Genomic DNA, 22,494 nt, shown 5'->3' on the forward strand with positions numbered 1-22,494 from the left:
GGCGTAATATTTTGAACTTGATGTAAGAGTTCTGTAAAAAGAGTAGCATTTTCAGTTTACATTGAAAAAAAAAATGTGTTTGAGTATCCAAACTGTCTCTCTAGATCGAATAAGCGTGTTCGAGAAATACTGCTATTCGTCAGAAATTTGATGCGTCATCGTCGTTCCACGCCTTCCGACATACCACTCGTCGACACATGACAGCCGAAACCGCCCGGCATCAAATGTCTGATTCTCTTGTGTTCCTATCTAGTCGAGTGCGGTTAACGTGAGACCCATTTCCTCGGAATATTTTGCTGCACGGCTCCTCATCATTTAGATTACGCGGGCGAAAATACCGGTGTGTACAGCTTGTACACTTGACGAAGCTTTTAAGTGTCGGAAAAGGACGCTTCCGATAAAAAAAATAATAATAATAAGCAGTTTCAACTTGCGCACGCAAACCCTTCGTGCCATTCCCCCTCCGCATAGGATCTAAACGATTCACGACCAACCGGAAACTGCGTGCTCCGGGTGTGTCATTTGTCTTCGATAGGTGTGAAAAGGGAAAAGCGAGTTATGCCCGGGCTGTTGTCGAATGACCGTTTTCTATATATACGCTTATGGACGTATAGGGGCAGTCGCCACGTAGCTTAAGTGTACTCCGATCACTATACAAATATATATATGTATGTATATATATCTTCCCACCACGCATCCGAAAAGGTGCGTACGTGATTCATGCTCGTGTGTACACCCTCGGACGCGACGACCTCGGTTGCATGGGCGCTTTGGAAACCCCTGCACGCGCTGCGTAGAACCATTTGTCATCTTCCCACTCCGTGTGGAGGAGAGGTACGTAAAGCGCATGCGCGGGATACGTCTTGGCCCTGTCTGTAGGTGTTGGAGTGATCGCGTGAGAACTTAGGACAGGCCGCCGTAGTGAGGAGCAGAAGCTCCCGTGGCGGATTGGATTGGATTGGATTTCCTTCTTCGATGGCGTGTACCCAGTGCGGGGCATTGGCCAAGATTTGGATGGTATTAGGAAGTTGTTTGTAGCACAAGAACTGGTCAAAGTGTCATGTGGAAACGGATAAAAATAACGTTTGAAGAACTTCAGAAAAACGTCTTGAAACAACTATGAATTCCTCGCGTGGTGGAACTACGTATATCCTTGTCTTTCTCTCTCGGCTATCGAGTTCATCCAGATGCCTATAGTGACGAGATGCGAGAAATGCAGATGAGAACCTAGGGAAAAGCCCTTTTATGTTTATTGATACGAAAATAAGAGAGAGGGATGTGCGGATAAGCCTTAATTATTGCAATGTACGGTTTGATCTTATTTATACCATGTGCTTTCGTGGTCGATGTTTCACATATACCATGTGCTTTCGTGATTGATGCTTTACATAGCACACTTGAACGCTTTCTTTTGAACTGCTAAATAGCTATTGATGCTTTCGCGCTACTGTATCATGCGTTAATTTTTATCAATTCCAGTTTATTCTCTGTTTCATTTCGTCTATTATTAGGATAACAGCATGAATTGATTAAATATAGCATTCACTGCGCATGCTATCGACACTCGCTGCACGTGTGCTAATAAGCAGCCTCCGGCGCCCAAGTTAAGCGCTCGTATTTCCGAAAAGAAAATAAAAAGTTGTGAAAGAACTACTACTGTGTCCACGCCAGTCATTAGACTTACTTCCTTAACGTTTTGTTTAACAGGAGGTCCCCCTGGCGCTCACACCAGGAGGTCTCCTTCCGAACTTACAACGTACGCGCATATTTAATCGGCACATCAATATTATTTTAGCTAAGCAAACCCTTCAAACCTTATCTGCTGTTCCCATTTTTGTTTTTTATCTTTCCACAATATATAGGTGTGCGTAGCAAATCGGGTATGTTCTCCGGGTATGAAACCTCCCTATCTTCCCTATCTTCCCTACATTTCCTGTATCCTCTCAACAGCTCGTCTCTCGCGTGTGCTGACGTGTTCGAAATGAATTACCGTCTCCCTTTCTTCTGACGGTTCGGTTTCGAACGTGCGTTTCCGATTCTACCCGCAGCTACGCCTCCAGTATCGGGAATATCGAGATTCGTTCGCACTCGTGTAGCTGTTCCCAAGTATTAAATCGCAAGTTCACTTGAGATTGTAATATCGATTTCCCCCGCTCCACTTTATGTATTTTTTTATCCAGCTGTCACGTTCCTTCCTCTCTTCTCAATCTTCTCCACGTTTGTACGCCTTTGTTCTCAAAGTTTCGTGTTATCGCTTTCATTGTGCTTTCTTGCGCTATAAATGCTTAAGGTCCTCAATCAGTTGAACCTCTTTGATATTTTCTTTTTCTAGTTCCGGCTAATTTCTTTTCCTTTCTTTCTTTTTCTCTTTATTTCTTTCTTTCTTTCTTCCTTTCTTTCTTTCTTTCTTTCTTTCACTGCAGCCATCGATCAGTGGGCTGGGCAGAATAATCGTTACACGTAGGGTATACGTTGCAGTGAAAACCGTGCCGAGTATTGCACTGAAATATCATCACGCGTAAAAGGAAAGAAATTCGGGTGAGCGAGAGAAATCAAACCTCTAATGCTTCAGCGATGAATGAAGTGAACTTTGTTTCATTGTCCTAGGCTCCTCTATTTCGATACGATTAGCTGTTCTTCTTCTTTTTTATTCAGGGCTGCATAATGAAAACTCTGTTGCAGAGAGTGCTGTTTTTCTTTACCTTTTTTTATTGAATAGATCATCGTGGCTTGTTCGGCTAACCGCGAACTTCTTTTTTGCGCGTTTGGGTCTGTGTGTGTGTGTCTGCTCTCCCAATCTCAACGCCGCGGGCATTCGTTTTATTGTTATTGCGATTATTCCTCGCTTCAATCCTCGACGCTCGGGAATTGAGTGCGGACAGAACGCGATCACTCACGGCATTGTGTGCGCTAGTTTTCCGTTCCGGGTGATGAGTTGGTGCGGGTTGCTCTCCCCTTGAACTCTGATGAAACGCTCCGCCCGTCTCGCATCACTATCCACACACACGCGCGCGCACTATTTTTTATTGCGTTTCATCTGAACACTGCAGACTGCATCGATTTCCCTTTCGTCTGCCACTTTTTTCTACGTCTGCTACTACATTTTTTCGTCTGCTTCTTTTTTTCCTTCTGCACACTCAACTTTCTGCACCTCATCTCCTGATTTCGCTCCTCAGTTGCTGCCTCACCCCCTGCGCATCTGTAGTGTCTTCTTGGTTCTTGTGTTTTCTTTTAGTTTTTTTTTTCTTTTCAATATTTTGTTCGACTTTCGGGGGCGTTACGCCGTCGTTTCAACTGCGTTTAACGAAAAATAAAAACAAAAATACAAAGAAAAAGAAACAAGAGCTGAGTCGCTATAGAGGCGTGTTACAGTTCTCCGCTGCTTTGTGTCGAATGGCGGGTGGTTCTTACGTGTACACATCGCTGGAGAGAATTGCCAGTCGCGCATGGTGGCGCCCCCTGGCGATGGCGCTGACGGTGCGCGCGGATGATTTGTGGTTTCCCGTTAACAATTCCTAAATGGATTGATGATAACTCGGAAGCGAGATCATTCGGTGGCTGCTCGAGCCAGACGGTGGACCTCTTGTCGTATTCGTCATTTCTTGTTGTGCGTTGTCGTGTTCTTTGCTGTTTACTTTTATTCCATTCTATTTTTCACGCCAGTCTATTTTTCATTCATTGCGGTTGCAAGGGAGCGAGTTGTGATTTCCTTTCTTTTTCCTTGCTTGCTTTCTACAAAAAACATTTATTACACCACACATACTTGGCCTCTTTCTTTCCATATGTATTTCTATTTGATCGCTTTTGTGTGGTGTCGCTGTCGTGAGTGCGCATAGCAAAGTTACTCAATTTGTAGAAATACGCTGATTAAAATCTTTCAAGAATGTTTGAACTAAAGGTGAAGTGAATATGCCGGCTGTCTGTAATTGCGATCTGTCTTTAAGGAGAGCTAGTACACTCTGTATAACGTCGGCAGACGTTATGAAACTTAATAAGTTGCAAATAGGCTGGCAAAGGAATCACTGACGGTGGTGGCTCGTTAATGTTTGTGAAAGTTTTTCTTAATATAGTTAATGACTCAATCCTAGAATAAGGGCGCCCCAGAGCTGGCTATACTAGATACATCAAAATGAAGCCTGTAGACCTAGGATAGCCGGCTTTGATGCAGTCGGTACATTTATCTCCTGTTAATCAACAACGTCAGCGACTAAGAGATACGTGAAAGTTTGTTGAAAGGCGACACGCATGACCTAAACATGTCACATGCGAGCGTTTTCAAAATGTCTCAGCCATTGTTCGCTAAGCACTCGGAGGAACGAAATGTATCTTTTGCGCATGGGCAGCAAGTGAGTCACCGTTGTACCTATCCCCAAAACACGAGAAAAACCGAGGCTAATTTTAACGTGTCCTAATTGCTAACCTTCGGTCGCAGTGGCAGATGCTTAACACGATGTTTTTATTCAGCAATGGAACACGTGCAGGTGAGTGAGTGAGTGAGTGAGTGAGTGAGTGAGTGAGTGAGTGAGTGAGTGAGTGAGTGAGTGAGTGAGTGAGTGAGTGAGTGAGTGAGTGAGTGAGTGAGTGAGTGAGTGAGTGAGTGAGTGAGTGAGTGAGTGAGTGAGTGAGTGAGTGAGTGAGTGAGTGAGTGAGTGAGTGAGTGAGTGAGTGAGTGAGTGAGTGAGTGAGTGAACTTTTATTTGGTCCAGCAAAGCGCGATAAAACGCGTACCCGCCTAATCCCACGACCGGACTGACAGATATAGTCTGCCGGCCCGATCGCGGGCGCGCTGGACGGCCAGGATTTGGTCCTCAAAGACGGGACTTCGCAGGAGCACGTCCCACTCTTCCTTGGTGAACTTCCGGCCCAGCGACCCGCACTCCCAGAGCATGCGAGGCAGAGTAGCAATCTCACCACAGGCCACGCAAGAACAATTCGTATAAATCACGCGACAGATGCTGAGAGACTGCAAGAGAGCTTTTTCTTGAGCTACTTGGCGCATGGTATTTAGAACGAAAGAAGCTGAAGCTATAAAGGGAGGAAGCAAAAAGCCAACCGGAGTGCTGCATCTGACTCTGTTCCTTACTTTAATTGTTAGTCTGCGCTGTTTGCGTTCTGTAGCTTTTAAGAAACGCCGGATTGATTGAAGCTGGACGTGTCCCACAACTACAACTGCTAGGGTGACAGATTGCATGCTATAGGAGACGTTGACGCAGTTCCTTCCCGATGCACAGCTGCATGTTTGTCTGACAATTTTTTTTCTCATTTGATTAATGAAATCTCTCTCTCTCTCTCTCTCTCACTCTCCTTTTTCTCGTTTTGCGTCCTTGAAAGTCCTGCGAATTGCACAGAAAAATAAAAAGAAACAATCGCTTGAAGCTGTTTACCAAAGACGAAAGTTGTTGCCATGTTTTGAGGCAACAAGAACAACGTAAGTAGCCATTTATTTTCGCGCCGTCTTCGTTGTGCCGTCGTCACTGTTGACGTCATGTACGCCGTCGTTGTCGCCGTTGCATCCTCATCGCGCTGCGGTCGCCCTGTATACTACTTCACGCTTCTTTCCAGTATAGCCGCCACACCGCTTAGTGCCGCAGAGTGCGTGTATACATTTAGCACTCATAAAACTCCAGCGCGTCGTTATACTTTTCCTGAGACCAGCCGTAACTTGTAACTGACGTTGAGTCTGATTCGTTTCAACATGAAACCGGGAGCGATGATCGAAAATATCAAATTCGTGTTTTTTAGCCGGATCCGGATGCCAGCGGTCACTGCTGTATTCGTATACTGAAAGTTGGAAGCTGGAGGCGCCGCCCGATTCGTTGTCGAGGTGTCTTCGATTTCGTGTGTGTCCTTTAAGCGACGAATGAGCCCTTGCGCGTACACCAATTAGGCAATGGAGAAATTGTTTTGCGTCCATATGCTCGCCGCCAGCTTCCGAAAAAGAAATTCGTCTTTGATTTCTGCGAGACTTGCCTCTCCTTACGGACGACGAAACTGTGACGGTGACGCACATTTCGAATGTCACTATGCAGATGGCTAAACTGTCCAAATTTCGAGAACATTACAACCCCTCAACCGATATTACATATTACTGTATTTTCTCACTCAAGAGGTGGTTTTCATCAGAAAAAATAAACTATCTAGTAGACTAGTAGAGATAGTCATTTCATTTGCATCCATGCAGATGCTATCGGCTTATCCAACTGGTATTTTTACGACAAAACAAAATGTGTCCAATAAATGCACATGTATGAAATTATGTACCGGCGAAGTGTTCGTTAAATTATGTCATTATGACTGTTCCTGTGATTGCTATTTCGACTATAAAATATCGAAAATGTCATGTATAGTGTCCTTTAACCTTTTCTGGTCCAATTATTCGTGCAGGAATTGTAACCTTTCGCTGGAAAGATCTGACGTGGAGAAAACCAAACGACAAAGCGATCTTCCAAAAAGGTGAGTCTCGGAACCGCTAATTACATAATTTGTCGACTTTGTGCCGCCACACAAATATGCCTTTCCCTGAAATTTCCCAACTGTACACGCATCCTGTGACATGAGTTTAAGCCTATGCATGCGCCCGAGTATTTCTGAAGCCTTCTTCTTAACGCCTATAAGTTTATAACTTATTGTGGGTGTCAGAAAAGTGTTATTTAAGTAAACGGTGGCCACATTCCACATCACAATTGCGGCGAAATGAGAAGTACGAAGCACACCACGCTTCTTATACAACGCATCCAGGTTTTGGCAGCACAAGATAAAAAAAAACTTTCACGTCATTGCCGAAAACTCAAGTGGAATTTTTTTCTTTATTTTTCTATGACTTTGGACCAGTTAGGGTTAAACACGGTGGCTCACTCGCTTCATTCTTTTTTTTTTTGTTCGTCTCCTGCGTGCGAGTGAGTCTTTCCACCGACACCCAAGACAGAATCGAGTTACACTCGGCTGAACACACACACACACGAAAAAAAAAAGAAAAACAAGTGTGGCCTTTTAAGTGTAGGCAGACGTGAAATTGGATTAGAGAAGGCGCCTTGATTAACGGCTGCGCAGATTTTCTTCGCCCGTACGGAAACACAATGCTACGCGTATCCTTTAATTAAAGCGCGCTATGGTGGCGTGCGCCGAAAAATCGTGAGCTCTGTTCGAGAGACGAATTGTTTTCCCCGCGGGTTGCGAGTGACCTTCCGGGCATGCGCGTTCGCACGCTACAGATATGGCGTCGCCTTCCCATGCGATCTGAAATGAGGCGAGACCGATTGTTCCGGTTTGTCTACACGCTCGATTAAATTGGTGCAGCACCGTGGAAAGTATCTGTAGTTGGCCAATAGGCGAGCATTTCTTCTACGCTGATGCGAAATGTAGACGTCTTGTAGACGTCTTGTAGGTCCTATACTTATCATAGCTATACTATGTATTTTTAGCCTATATTTGCGAGCTATACTTCCGCGATGGACAGCAGGAGACCATATGTGCCTGGCCATACGCTTTTACAGACACTTTAATTGCACAGACATTGTCAAACGTGGCAGCAAGTTCTGGCTGATCACGTTTGGATGTGGGACGTGTGCTGTCAGATTTACATAGTTCTCCTGGTAAGGTCACAGACGCAGCTTGCCCAAACTATGGCGACCGCGACGACCTCAGCGCCATATCATCACGTGCTCATTGCTTTCACCTTTCTTTTCTTCTTGACGGTGACGTTTATGACGGCATTATCACTGTTACCGGTTTGTCGCTCAGCGTAAGTCGCACTTGTTATGTGGCGTTTCTTCTTCACGCACACTCTCCATCTGCTTGTAACCAAAGATGGCGATCCCGATGACGTCACTGCAATCCATCTATAGATGCAGAAGCGGACAAAGGAGAAATGACACATGGAAGACATATCTTATCTGAGTGTGTCTTTGCGAAGCTGAAGCGAAACAAGAGGGCACTGCTGTACTTTTTTTTTGCCTACCTCGCAGCAGGCATCGTGAGACGCGATCTTCTAGCGAATCGCCCACAGAATATTTTTTTCAGTGAAGTTCTTTCGTTCGAATTTCGGCCAACAAGTGCTCCAAAGTATAAAGGAAATCATTTGCGCGTGGATTGCGCTTTAGGCACACTGCCAAGACGGTTCCTTTATTTAGCCGGTCGTTTAGTTTCGTTATCCTGATATTCTGCAGTCACAAACAAAGGCTTTATTTGTGAGCTAATGTCGTAGAGTTCACATTCATAACACGAGTCAGGCAGAATTCAGGTGTAAGAAAATCTAGGAATTTCATTATTGCTAATCAAACACTGGCGGAATCACACATTCCAAAGGAACGCACCGCGAATAAACGCGTATGCGAACGCGTATGAAACGTAACAACGATACAAAGAATGTAGACAGCAAGATTCAAGTGTAAGAAAATCTACCAACTGAATTATAGCTATAATCAAAGACGTGCAGAATAACACATTAAAAAGATATGGCACGGGCACCTTATCCGCTGCGCGCAGTAGTGTCATACAATCCCAAACTGGGTCATTGCAGTTGCCGAAGCGGAGCTTTATATTTAAGTAAGGGTAAGCTCGCCGCATCGCCTTAAGTCGATGCCTGTACGCCAGTCAGCCCATGACAGTAAATGTTCAGAGAGGCGAGGTGTTGTCCAGTAGGCGACCGTTTCTTCTATACAGATACGAAATATAGATGTTTTGTAGACATCTTGTGGGTCTTCTACTTGGCATAACTATAATATGTCCTTTTAGCATATTTGCGAGCTGTCTGACCGCGATGGACAGCAGGAGGCCTTATGTGCGTGGTATTAAGCTTTTGTAGACTCTTTATTTGCAGATATATTGTCATACGATTGTCCGTGAACTTATGAAACATATTACGTGAAACCATCGTTTAATTCTTTAGAGCATTATTATGTTCTTTAAATCATCCGCTTTTCGTTGCCCCTTCGGCAGGGCTCATTTTATATAGCTGGAATAGGCTTTCGTCCTGCATTGGACATAAATAAGCTGCTGATGAACAATTCACGTTTGTTTTACAAGTACTATATACGATGTATTCTATAGACAGTGCACAGGCAATAAAAATAATGCATACACAGCTTCCGTGAATTAGGGGATAAATTTGTTTCCTATAGAGTAGAAGTTTGTAAATGTTTGTGGTGAATTTTCGCTAGTTGCGAACATTGAATTAGGCCTCCAGTGGCACGGGCTAGCTCTGTAGTTTCCACGAAACTGCATGGTTTTAGTGACGTTGAACATTGCCGTTTCATTCGTTGTGCTGTACCGTTGTTAAGCGCACCCCCCTCGCCCATGATTGTTAGTAGCCGCGCGCGCGTTTTCGCCACGTGATTTCGAAACTATACAACTAGACCCGCGCGAGATTGCATTTCCAAGTTTGCGAGAGCAGGTGCTGCGGTTCCCACCGGGAACGCACGCGAAGCGGGGCTGGCGTATCGGGAGGGGTGGGGGGGTCGCTTCCCGGAGAGGTCACTTCGCTTCCCTAATTCGAAAGCACTCGGGGGAAATGCGTAGGGATAGCGGGATAAACGACGGTGTGGCTCAGAAGCCCAGCTGCCCACGCTGCTAGCGCCCCGGGTCACAGAAGGTCTCGTTTCCTCGTTTGGAAGCTGGATCGCGAGGAATGTGCCGTGACTTTCTCTTCGTGCGTAGCTGGGAAGTATCGAATGGTCAATAGAGGGGGCTTCCGCATTGGGACCTGGCAGTATATATATATATATATATATATATATATATATATATATATATATATATATATATATATATATATAACGGGGAAAATATTGAAAAATGTGCCATTTAAGTGACTTTAATACCTAAGTTTTCGGTCGTCAGACCTCTGGCAACCTAACTCAGCAGGTCTTATAGTTTTACCGTACACCGTGTTTTTTAACTCTTTTTCGCTCAACAGCTTGACTAACGTACCTGGGAACCCCTATATTTGTTCCTGTGCATTCCATTTGTCTTTTAGCCCTACTAAGGACGGTGCTGAAGCCGAACGGTGCATGCGAAATAATCTACACGCTGCTAGAGAGACAAGCGAAACAATAACAAAACAATTACAATTATACTTGAGGGTGAAAAGTACTTTACATCAGGTCAAGTCGTTATATCATGGAACGTAGCCAACCTAAGTAATTGTTACAGCGTGTTTTATGTCTTTCTGCCGTGCCAAAGGGGTCGACATCAGTTCAGGGTGCTTTTTTGAAACGCTGGATGCGTTCCTGAGAGCAGTAAATTAACGTAAGGACAGTGTTTACACGTTAACGCAAAGGCAAAAGAAAATTGAGTAGAAATTCGAGAGCACAGGCGTGATGACACATGGTCTTTTTTTTCTGTGATTTGCTTTCGACGTCTTTACTTTCCCTGCGTCTAATTACTTTTCTCACTAATCACAGAATTAGGGATCATGACGTTCTATGTTGCGCCCGAGGTAGCGTGTTTTCGATTACCGTCCCCGTACCACTCTCAACACAATCCAAACAGGCTCTCTCTCTCACTTTTAGGTCTGGTTGCACGGTATATATAACATCGCGTGTACAAAATTATACTGGAGTCTTCCCGTATACGCTGTCTCACAGAGCCCAGCTGCATGCTGTCCATGTCTTTGGAGCGTATACACAACGCCACGAATCAACGACCGTTTCTTCGTGTCTGTTTCTATCATTACCCTACATTCGGAAGTATTCGAAGTACGCTATTCGCAACTCAAATCAACATTAAGGGGCGCTGCGAAGCCTGACCCGGTCTGGCTACACTGTGCAGTATGGCGGCTTTACGGAGGTCCCCGCGTACGCTTTCCTTGGTGAAAACTTTAAGTTTGTTGCACTGCGATGTTAATTCGCGCTGTTTTGTGGGGGGAGAACGGGTAGTGGACGCCGAGCACCTCATTTTAGTCGGTACCAGTGGTACAAAGAGTAATTAAGTAGAAGTGGTCGCGCGTGTGTGCAAACCTCCGGCGTGACAGCGGACCCGCACGAGATTGTGGTGAGAATCGCCGACGCATTCCGGGACCCATCGATCGTGGAGGCAAAGTGTTCGTGCACTGCTGTATTGTCGCAAAAGAGCAAGCACATCTCGGCTGTTTCTCCTGGCACCTTATCCTGGAACATTTGGTGTAGTTGTCAGTCCCTTTAATGGTTCATCTCTACATTGCGTTTCAATGCTGTTCATATTGCAAAGATCGTAGTAAAGTGAAATGTTCATGTGCGTGCACCGTTGTAAGCAGAAGAGATCCTATTATGTGCCGAACTGCAACTTACCTTCACCTTGTGCTGTGGCGCTTGGGGTTACCTATCACAATACATATCCTGCTTTTTTTCTTTTTTTGCTGACATGACTGTTCGTTTCCTATGGCTCATACGTTATTGTTTCACAATTTGTGCTCGAGCAACTGCGTGATATCAGTGGCGACTCAGGCAGAACTCATGAAACCAACTTTTGTTGTCTTTGTTAGTGCCCTTCTTAAAGGGGCCCTGAAACTGGCATGCCGCATAATATAGATACCACGACCACCACAAGCTCTGTTCGCAGGACGATCAGACAGCCGTGTGTATTTATTGGTCTCTGTAAGTGATGTAGCTCCAGGCGTCCATCTCGCGTTTAGAGAGTGCCACACATGCCTCAACCACAAGTAGCAATGTGTAAAAAAAAAAAACTTGACCAGGACCTTGCTACCTTGCCATGCACCGTGTAGCTTCCAGCACACTAGCTGAGGCGAAAGGAGAAAGCAATGCATCAGTGCAATAACTACTAATTCCGCTTACAGTTCAATGATTCGAAAAATTTTTGCTGCAGGCGCTCTCCTTTTGTAGTGAGGTAACTATGATCAGTCGGAAGTGTTTCAGTGCCCCTTTAAGTGTTTGTTAAGTGCTTTAAGTGCATGTTAAACTTTTATGTCACTTACTTTCCATTTATTGATATGTTGATACTAAGGACAGCTCTATATGCTCTCTGGAGATCAATAATTATCATTCACTGATAAGTCTGCACAAGTGTCTCCCCATGTTGTATTACCAGTGGTTTAGTTATGCTTCCCAGGACAGCCATTTGCACTGTATTCAACAAACTGGGAAGAAGCATAAATTATGGTACATATACCAGCTGGGGTCATTTGAATCAAACCATTCTTTCAGAGTACTCAACTCTGGTGGCCAAACTTTTTAAATACTCATGGTATGCAGGTTTGACACTGTTCCGTGTTACTTCTCATGTTCTGTTTGGCCAGATATACCCTCATATGCTAAAAAGTGCAACAAAAATGGGCTTGAGTAAAACGTATGAGGCAAGTACAGTGAACAAAATATTGAGTGCATGTGGTTTATTTTGTGAAAAAAATACAAGTAAGGAAAGGGACAACAAACAGCCATTGAAGAATAACCACAACTCTATGCACACAGATCATAAGTGAACTGCAAATATCTCGGAATACCATAAGATGAAAACTTGCATCAGAATGCGTAGTGTAAATCAGCACTTCAATGAAGAATACAAGTTGCAAAAGAATGTGCATTGCTAATTTACGAAAAGTGTGTTGAAGTTGAAGTCTGCAGGTTTGTCCAATGCAAACAAGTGCAGCATGTAGATCACATGGCAACGACCGTGTCTGAAAAGTATGAAGTGGCTGAGGGGCATAAAAAATGCTGGATTTCCAAACAGAAGACCGCACTTACTCTCAAGGCCGCCACGCTTTGATGGAGCCAAGGTCACACGCACAAATGCCTCTATGCAATACAGGCTACTTGCAATATCGCCAGCCATGGCACGACTTCAGGTGAATCACCTAATGCCGAATATGCAAACGTGCCACTGGAATTCATCTTTTGGTGGCACAGCCACAGTTACTTTTAAAATTTCACACATCAACTGAGCAGTCTCTGCAATTATGTTGATACATGTAGTTAGAGAACAGTTAAAAAGGTGACTCAAGAATGCAGTGGAAATATGCTTCAATTTCACCAATGTCAATGCAATTGTTTTTACACATAACTGGTGCCATCCTGAAAGTGGATGAATTTTTGTGTAGCACGTCACACGAGCATTCAGAACATCGAATGATGGCAGGCCTGTGAATGTATTTACGTTGCTACTATTTATCGTGTTCACAAACTTCTGTGGAAAAGTACCCGATGTCACTTGGGCAGCCTTGCTTTCTGTAAGCCTTGTCCGTGAAGCCATTTCTAGTAGGAAATTTGCCACGTCTTTTTCTTCTCTTGAGTACTCTGCCATTGATGTATGGAGGCCAGGTTGGCAAGCACATTCCTGTCACAAAACAAAAGCAAGAGTTGTAATGTCTGACATATCTGACGCGAAATGCAGCTTCTTTTTGTCATTCCAATAATGCACGTCAATGTATTAAATTCAATGTTGGAAGTAGGAAAGCCAGGCTTTTTGCATCAGTTAATTTGCACCCATCACACACCACAATCCTTTCACGAAGTTAATCCAGAAAACATGCTGCCGGCTAGGTAAAGACAGCTACCACATCACAAATATATAGAAAATATAAATTGCCATATTTGCTATGTCCTTGTCCATTATGGTGTTTACAAGGCTTTGGTCCATGCTGTTAGGGGGTGGTAAATCGTCCTGCAATGTCGGATAGAGTTCAGTTCAAGAAACCAGTGGTTAAGCAATGTGTGCACAAGTTGCAATTAATGTGCACCCATCACACACCACGTGCTACAATTCTCTTACGATGTAAATCCAGAAAGCATGCCACCGTCTAGGTAAAGACAGCTACCACAACACATACATATACAAAAAGAAATTACCATATTTCCTTTGTCACTTATTTGGTCCATGCTGTTGCGGTCAGGGGATGGGAGATCGTCCTGCAATGTCAGAGTTTAATCCCAAGGAATTAGTGGTGAAGCAATGTGTGCACAAGTTGCAGGCACCCAATTTACCATGGTGGTCGTGCTGACAGGTGCATGGGGCAACACCATTTCTTCTAATGGGGAGGCAACAATTTCTTTGCTTGATTCATTCTGTAATGCATTAAAAGGTGTTGACATCTATTGCATGCTTGTATACATGGTGTATGTACCATAAGCATATAAGTGCTGCACCATGTAGTCAAATTAACTTACTCTGGCTGACCGATACACACGTCGGCAAAGTCTTGCCAGTGAAAGCTCTTTCATATGAGCATCCTTGTTCTCATCATAACATGACGTCCTTGGCAGGTTTTCAGTTGGTACTGCATTTTTTTCAGCCGCTGTCTTTGACATGCTACATCTGAAAAAATAAATGAATTGTTTATGCTTTATTGTGCCTCAATATGGGCTGCACCCAGAATTTTTTTCTTTTTACCTCAGAAACAACGTCACAATATTTATAAAAAAACATTTGCAAGGAAATGAAGCACGGTTTGAGTGTGCAAGGCTATGCAACGTTGTACACCGAATGTAGCATCTGCAAAACGTAGTTGAAAGCTGCTCATAACGCAAAGCACAGGTGCAAACACCACCACATGACCGGAGTAGTTTTGCCACTGACTTGGGGATGATTTAATAACACAGATAAAGCTAGCTTAGGTACTAATACTGCACATACATATGCGACACGTCAGTAGACGGCGGACGCCGTAAATTTTCCTCGAAACTAACAAACGCGTGTAAAATTGACATGTGGCTGTCGCGTAAGTGGCAAACTTCTGCAATGAACGTGATAGGCTCGCCGTCGGTGCGAAATACCAGTGTCATATGGCCACTCTTGAGCGCGTCGGAGATTCTCAAGTGCAAGTGGCAAATTCGTAATCAGTCGCGCTGGGAAGTGCCCGCGTGCAGTGCGCCTGTGCTGCAAGTTCATCCGCACCACGCATGATATTTATTCCGCTTTAGCATGCCACATACGTGGCACGTTTACACTCAACACTTCCCGAACTTGCTAGTACATCATTCGTAAACATTCGAATCTCCGACGCCCGTATAAGTTGCGCGAGACGTGCTGGGCATCAAAAGCCTCCCGAGTTACAGCCGGGTGTAGCCAACGAGCGCAGAGGTGACGTTGCTCGCAGAAACCGCTGTGAAGCGTCGAACATGAGCTCTAATTACAGCCAATGTGGTTAACGAGTGCAGAAGAGACGTTCCTCGGAGAAACCGCTGTGACAGGTCTCGAACCTGTGCTCGAATTTCGCGTTGCGGCTAACATATGCAGCAAATAATGCATAGCCCAATCGCCAGTGCCCGCAATGCGAAACGTGTTTACATAAGGTGACACAGCGACATGTATAATGGCCACGCACAATGGTCATGCATTAGGGTCGAGTTCACAAGTTCACAATAGTTTCTCACCTGGTAAGGAGAAATTATCCCGTGCAAAATGCCGTGAGCAAACAGAAGCGTCACAGCCTTGCCGATGCGGAGGTTAGCGATCCACCTGGTTCTGCGGCTTCAGCCTTTCCACTCGGAGGGAAGTGCGTGAACGGAAATATCGCTGTCCTTCCATCTCGCTGGCACGCACCGAGGAACACAGCAGAACTGCTTGGCCGTTCGCTTTTTCTTTGCTAGCAGCTTCATTCTTCCGTCCGCGACAGCAGCCTCTACGGCACACACGGCGACTGGACCTCCGTATTTCGTTTCTCCCTACTGCCGCTAGGTGTCGCATGAATTGCTGGAGTTGCGAATAGGCTCACGCACTTCGTCGCGGAATGCCAATTGTTAACACTTTTTTTTTTTTTCATTTCCCCCATCGTTCTTGCCGTTCTCGGTCAACCTTTTGTGTCGAGAGCCAAGGTTGTCGGCGGGGGCATACTTTCACGTGCGTGACCAGCCCGCGCCGTCCCTCCACCCCCCCCCCCCACCATCCTCCCCCTTTTGTCTTTCGTGTATCGTTGCCTTGTACTGTACCGTGGTCAGCAAGCCCTCCGTATGCGCTCGGAACGGGTTCTCCCCTATGGCTTGCCGAAGCTCGTTCGCGGGGCGATTGATGTCGTTCGTGATTGCGATTATAGCCACCGCGCAATGAGCCCGTCGTAACCGCGTGCATAGGTACCCCCGTAACGTGGCGAGATCGACGTGAGATATCGGCCTATGTAGTTGTGCTGAGCGCAGGTCCCGCTAGCGAAAAGGTCCATGCATAAGAAACGAGAGGGCAAAGTAAAAGTTCTTGCCACCCTCGCCGAAACATTCTTCGAGCGTCCTGTTTTCTTTTTTTTTTCTGTTGGCTGCTCATGTCCTTCTGTTGCCTTTTCGTCCGAAGCATCGACAGAAATTGGAGACACGGGAAGGTCCTCTGTTCTCATGCTCAATGTGTCGATACTAACTGAGATGTACTGCTGCTGATTATTAACGCAGCTGCGCATTGTGGCAACTCCTAATTCTTTTTTAAATTTTTCCCTACAACTCTTTAGGCATAAGGCAGTGTATTCAATACTTAAATGAAGCATATGTGACTATATCTTGGGAAATATGTACGAAGTTACCGAAGCTACCGAAATTCCGAAGCTACCTTGTTTGTCCGCAAGAAATATAGAAAAATACCTGTCGAGAATGGGGTCGCGCAAGAAGACAGCATCTCTCCAACGGTATTCACTCCGTGCTTAGAAGAAATATTCAAGCAATCAGACTGGGAGGCCTTAGAAATTAGGATCAATAGTAAATATCTCAAGAGCTTTCGGCTTACAGAAGATATTGTCCGGTTCTGCAGCAGGGGCCGTAAATTGCAACAAATGATTGATGACCTGAAGAAATAATCTTAAACTCTACTTAAGGTAAGCGTTGAAGATTAATATGCAGAATACACATGTAATGTTCAATAGCCTACCAAGGCAACAAGAATTCGTGATCGCCGGTCAGGCTCTAGAGTACGTTAACAGGGTGCAGGAGTACGCTTATTTAGGTCAATTACTCACGGAGGACCCTGATCAGCTGGAGGAAACTTGCAGAAGAATAAATATGGGTTGTAGGGGATACGGCAGGCATTACCGAATCCTGACTGGAAGCTTACCACTGTCGTTGAAAAGAAAAGTATACAAATATTGCATTCTACCAATGCTAACAAATTAGAGACCGCGGCAAAAGCAGAGAAACAACAAATTTTAGGCGTAACGTTAAGAGACAGGAAGAGAGCCTGTGTGGATCAGAGAGCAAACGGGTGTAGCCGATATTCCGGTTGACATTAAGAGGAAAAATGAAGCTGGGCAGGCCATTTAATGTGTAGGGCTGATAATCTGTGGACTATTAGTAACAAAATCGGTGCCAAGGGCAGGAAAGCGCAGTCGAGGACGGCAGAAGAATAGGTGGGGTGGCGAAACTAGGAAATTTGCACGCGCAAGTTGGAATCAGCTATAGCGCAAGACAGACGTAATCTTAGATCGTTGGGAGAGGCCTTCGTGCTGCAGTGGACATAAAAAAATAGGATGATTTTGATGATGGTATGAATCGAGTGACGCACTGTGGATGTAAGTGTATATCTAGTGGAGAGGTTGTCGTCCTCCAGTCAGCATGAAATGTGCTGATAATTATGATGTTAAGGTTCCTGACGATTATATGGTTGCGCACTGTACTTAGAAAATGCTTATGATAAAGAATTACTTGAGCTGTACTAGTAATTTACCGTTTTACAAACGGGAAGGCAGTCATACTTTGAGAATTGGGAGTGGTATAAGCCAGGAAAAGAGTGAATGCTTAAAGACAGGTGGCGAAACCGCCTTGATGTTGCCACACCAACACCACCACGTGACACCATGAATTTTGACGAGGATATGCTGGCCCCTAGTTAGTTTTTATGCGAAGCATATTAACGTAGGTTTCGGGCCTTCGCGCGACGCCCGGCGGTGGCCATCATTGACCTTCAAGTGACCTTCAAGTAGGTCACGTGACATGACGTCACGACATGACGTCACACCGGCTGCAGATGGGGCCTCATATCGCGCCGTCGGTCGCCTCCCGGCGGTGGCCACCATTGACCCTGTAGTGAGATCACATGATGTGACGTCACGTGATGACGTCACACCGGCTGCAGATGGGGCCTCATATCGCGCCGTCGGACGTCGCCCGGCGGAGGCCTCCACGCTTCGGTTCACGCCGTCGCGCGCGACGCGGCGGCGGCGCCACCATCGCTGCATCACGTGATATGTGACGTCACGCCAGGGATGAAGCGGCGCGCGCCCGCCGTCGCGTCAGTCTCTGTGCCCGCAACCGCGCCAGCGTCTTTGCGCCGGGCGTGTATGCGGTCAAGATGCCTCCAGACGCTAAGAATGCGCTAAGGTTAAGCCCAGTGGATGCTTCGCATCCACTGGGCTTAACCTTGATAAGCCTGCAATTTTTTCTTTTTTTAAAGGACCTAATTGGCTCTTTCCTTTTTCATCGGTAAAGGTGGATTTCATTGCATTCTGAGATAGCCCAAGAGTTAGCTTGTTTCAGTAGTTTTTTTCCCCCGAGTCTTACTGTGACGTCATCGATAAAGACGTCACATCGACGTACCGGCGCTGGGTCATCGACTCGAAATTCAAGAATTAAAACTGATCTTAATTGTCCCTTCTCTGCGTACAAACAACTTGTTTCCGAAAAAGTTGCAAAAGATAGAGCTAAGAAGGAATTTTAACGTGCCTAACTGATTCAATGTTTCTCTTTACTGCCCTTCGAAGGGCGTGTTAGCCTTTGCGAGGCGGTTCACGTTTAATTAACCGGTGAACGGACCGGGCGGGTGCACAAGGTAAGGGTGCGCAATCGAGTCACGATAACGCTCACATGACCGAGCTGTATAATCGCTGTGCAGAGGTAATGCAACGCAGTGCGCTGTTGAATTGCGGCGGCCCCGCTGCGTACGGCGCGTGAGAGCGCCGACCTTGGCACAAATCTGTGTCGCTCATTTTGCTGCCAGCGAGCGAGATTGAAGAGTCTTTAAGCAGAGACGTCGACGCGGCGGCTCTTTATTCATGCACGCACGCGCACGCACGCGCATTATGGGCGCGCGACCTGTTTCCGAGACGCCATGATGTCGACGACGAGGCCTCAAAGGCGGACGCGAGCTGATTAACTCCTGCTAGCTCGCGCAGAGGCGCATCTCGGGTCTCGCTCAATCTGCGGCAGCGGTGAAACCCGTTCCGCGGGGAGTGGAGAGGTGGGAGGGGGATCGCTTTATACTGGTGGCGTGTGCGTGTGGTTGTGTATTACCGTTAGCGAGATACTGCAAATCCACGCTTGCCGCTAAAAGAAGGGTGATGATAGCACGAGATTCCACCGTGCACGAGATTCAGCCCAGTTCGGTGGCCCTTGTATCAAGCTTATATATAAGCTGTGAGGTGCATTATGCTGGAAGTCGTGCACACTGCGATGGGCGTGCGCGGCCGTATCGCAAACGTAATGAGCAGCCTCATTTATACACACGCGAATTGAGGTGAACGATTTGGCTTAGCTAAAAGCCTTGTTTACAGTTTTGTTAGTCTTTTTTTTCTCCCGCCTCATGTACGATGTCTTTTCTCGCTGTCATTTCTCGCTGTCCCTTCTCGCTGTCAGTTCTCGCTGTCCTTTCTCGCTGTCAGTTCTCGCTGTCTTTTCTCGCTGTCCTTTACTGCCGTATGCCGCTTCTCATTTAGTCGGTGTAAGACTAAGCTTTAGACCGTCGTAGTGCAACCAGCAGTAATCTCCTCCTTTCACTTTTTTTTCTAATTATTAAATAAACAACGATTTCCTGCCACTATATACTACTGTACTGTGACTTCCCTTATACCGAAGTCTTCGCAGGCACGCCGCTGCGGCTCATTCATTGGCTGTGCATTCTGCTTCCGAGCGCTCGCGAGGTCCCGGGTTCGAATGCCGGGCGTGGCGGGCGCACTTCGACGGGGGCGCAATTTCGGAAACAATCATATATCGTGCTTTCGGTGTACGTAAAAAAAAAAGAAAGAAACATCCGAGATGCTCCAAGTTAATCGGAAGTCCTTCAGTACGGCGTATCCGATGTAACTGGCATACGTTGCTTGGGGCCATTAAACACCGTAATTTATTTTCACTAAATTTCTCTTTGAATACAAGCGCGGTTTTAAGAAAGGCGTTAGCTGAAAACCAGCTAAAAGAAAAAGCTTGACGAAAGTTTAGTATCCTTCCTTACGTTGGGAGACATTAATAGTGAAATACATACTGTTAAAAAGGGTAAGCTACAGAGCTCGCAGTCGATCGCGTTTCGTTCTTTGCAGGTACACCGTTCAGCCAGCAATGTGTTTAACGAGAGCGCATCTTCAGAAATTATAAGACGCACAAATCAGCTTGCTAATTATCCAGCTCCCTAGTTGGCTGCTCCAGCTGATCAGCGGGATGTAGTGTGGAATTTCTACGAGGATTTTCTGTTCCTTGACTAAACGCAGGGCCGCGATACGTCTGCACCGGCGCTGTTTTTTCACGTTGACGCTCTTTAAATACGCAGATATAGGCCTACGCCGACAAGTATTTGCTGCGCTCAGTTTTGTTGTTGTTGTTGTTGAAGAAGAACTTTAGAATATCGGGGTCGCACTACTAACGCGGACGTATGGCGGAATGCCGGTTGAAGCAGAGGCGGGCAGCAGTTGTGCGGCGGTGTCTTCAATCAGGGCGCGGGCAGAAGTTCTTGCATGCAGTGGTTGTTTGTATTTCGCATCTATTAGGGCGTGCAGCGTGTCGACAGCGCCACAACAGTCCGTTTCCGTGTCTCTTCTTTTCCGAAGATTCCTACGATACTACAATGATAACTCTCTCGCACTATTCGACGACGCTGCTTTCCGAATGTGGCTCCGGCGTTGCCATCATCACTGTTGTACGAACACTTCCTTTTTTTTTTAAATTTTGTACATAGTGATGCTGACCTGACGCGATCTTGGAAAACACAGAACGTGCCTGCAAAAAACCCCTTCGTGCATAAAAATTGACCGTCCTGTACTTTCCATTGGTCCATGCGTGGTAACGGCTGTGTTAATAACTGAATTGTCTGAATAGTAATAGTAATAATGAATAGTCTGTCGCACCCGTTTTCCACGCTATACCTTCCCTTTGACACCTACCTTAATAAAAGTACTCCTTCAATGTCCGTCTTTACAGATTTAAATTTCTTGATACGTAATTGTGCTACGAGGACCACCACACAAAGATTAAAAGACAACAACTTAAACCCCATTCCGCAGATCCTGTTAAGCATACATTTACCTACCCACATACGCGCGCAATACAGCTGTAAACGGCCCGCGCATCTTTTGGTTGTGTTCTTCACTTCGCTCGCACGCTTGTTTATGATGTTACAAGACGCGATTAACCTTCACTTAAAACGAGCAGTTGGCGACGGGAGACAAACCACCTCGCATGCGCTGAATAAAACGCCTCGCACGGCAGGTGGAGGGGACCGGAACAGGACGAAAGGGCAAAAAGAGCGAGAATGATAAAAGACAGAAAGAGAAAGTGAATGTACGTGCACCCTGCTCATTTGCAAGTTTTCGCCGTTGCACCGAGAAGTATGTGCGCCAATTGGGACGTTGCAACTCTGGCCGCACTCTCCGGGCGCGAGCGACAGTTGGCTGCAACGCGGCCCTCGCCCGACGAGACGGTTAGGAGAGGAGGAGGAAATATATAGAGCGTGCGGCGGTCGGTCCCTGCGCCGGCTGCGGCATCAGTGTCGCTGTTAAACGTACGACCCGCTTCGACGAGAACGACTTGACAGCGCTTATAAAACACACTTGGAAGCAGGTAGTATTTCGATCTCACCCAGGATTCAACTCCCCCCCCCTCTTCCGTCCCCCTCCTTCGTCTCCGCCACTCTCGGATACACGCGTACAGACACCCCCCATCCGCAACACGTCACACGAGCGCCGAGGCAGCTGCGAAGTGCGCATGCTCTTATCGCCGCCGTCGATCCTATACGGACGCGTCGCCCGATCTGTCGAGGTCTTGGCAAATCGCTCGCAGATAGCCCGCTACAATTCTCCCGGCGCTGCCATCTTTCTCCGTTCGAGTCCTTCTTTTCTCTTCTTTGTTTCTTCAATTTCGTTCTCTTTTCTTTTTTCGAGACGTCCGTTCTTGAAGCGCTCTCTTCAGAGGTCGATGCGAGGCTTCTGTCGCTGAACAAGTGAGGAAGGCGTGTGTCTCGGCACTGACGTTTACGTGCTTGTCGTGTTTGGACAGCCGTGAAGAAGCACGGACGACTGTCCTTTTACTTTGTCATTGTTGTTGTTTTGTTCGTATGTGTCTCGTTAAGTGTCCTGTCCGCCTACTGCGTGCGTGCGTACGTGTGTGCGTTCGTACAGACGCTCGCTCGGTAAGCGAGGCGGCATCGGAGCAGCTCGCAGGAAGGCTGACAGCGGTTCGTCCTGTTGTGCGAGCGTTTAACATGTCCGATTTTATAGCCGGGCGGGGAAGCCCAAATTGATCGTCTTTTATTCCGGCGGCGTCCTTTCTCTTCTTTTGCGCTCGAGCCAACAGCCTCGCTTGTGGGTTATCTGGACGCAATCCCGCCATGCCTCTCCCCCCCCTCCCTCCCCCAACTTCCCAGCAATACCTGCCTGTACACCTATAGCTCCTGCCATCT

The 22,494-nt window shown here is 46.3% G+C and overlaps 1 protein-coding gene across 1 annotated transcript in view; it reads left to right on the forward strand.

The window, feature by feature from the left end:
* The window catches only part of LOC135919289 (alpha-(1,3)-fucosyltransferase C-like), a 464,583-nt gene that overhangs the window by 44,690 nt on the left and 397,399 nt on the right, over window positions 1–22,494 (forward strand). Inside the window, exon 2 of the mRNA XM_070521806.1 lies at window positions 6,385–6,453. The gene's annotated coding sequence lies outside the window, so the exon portion shown is untranslated. The remainder of the gene's footprint in view (window positions 1–6,384; window positions 6,454–22,494) is intronic.

The sequence above is a fragment of the Dermacentor albipictus genome, chromosome 7, assembly GCF_038994185.2.
Source record: "Dermacentor albipictus isolate Rhodes 1998 colony chromosome 7, USDA_Dalb.pri_finalv2, whole genome shotgun sequence".
NCBI classification, from domain to species: domain Eukaryota; kingdom Metazoa; phylum Arthropoda; class Arachnida; order Ixodida; family Ixodidae; genus Dermacentor; species Dermacentor albipictus.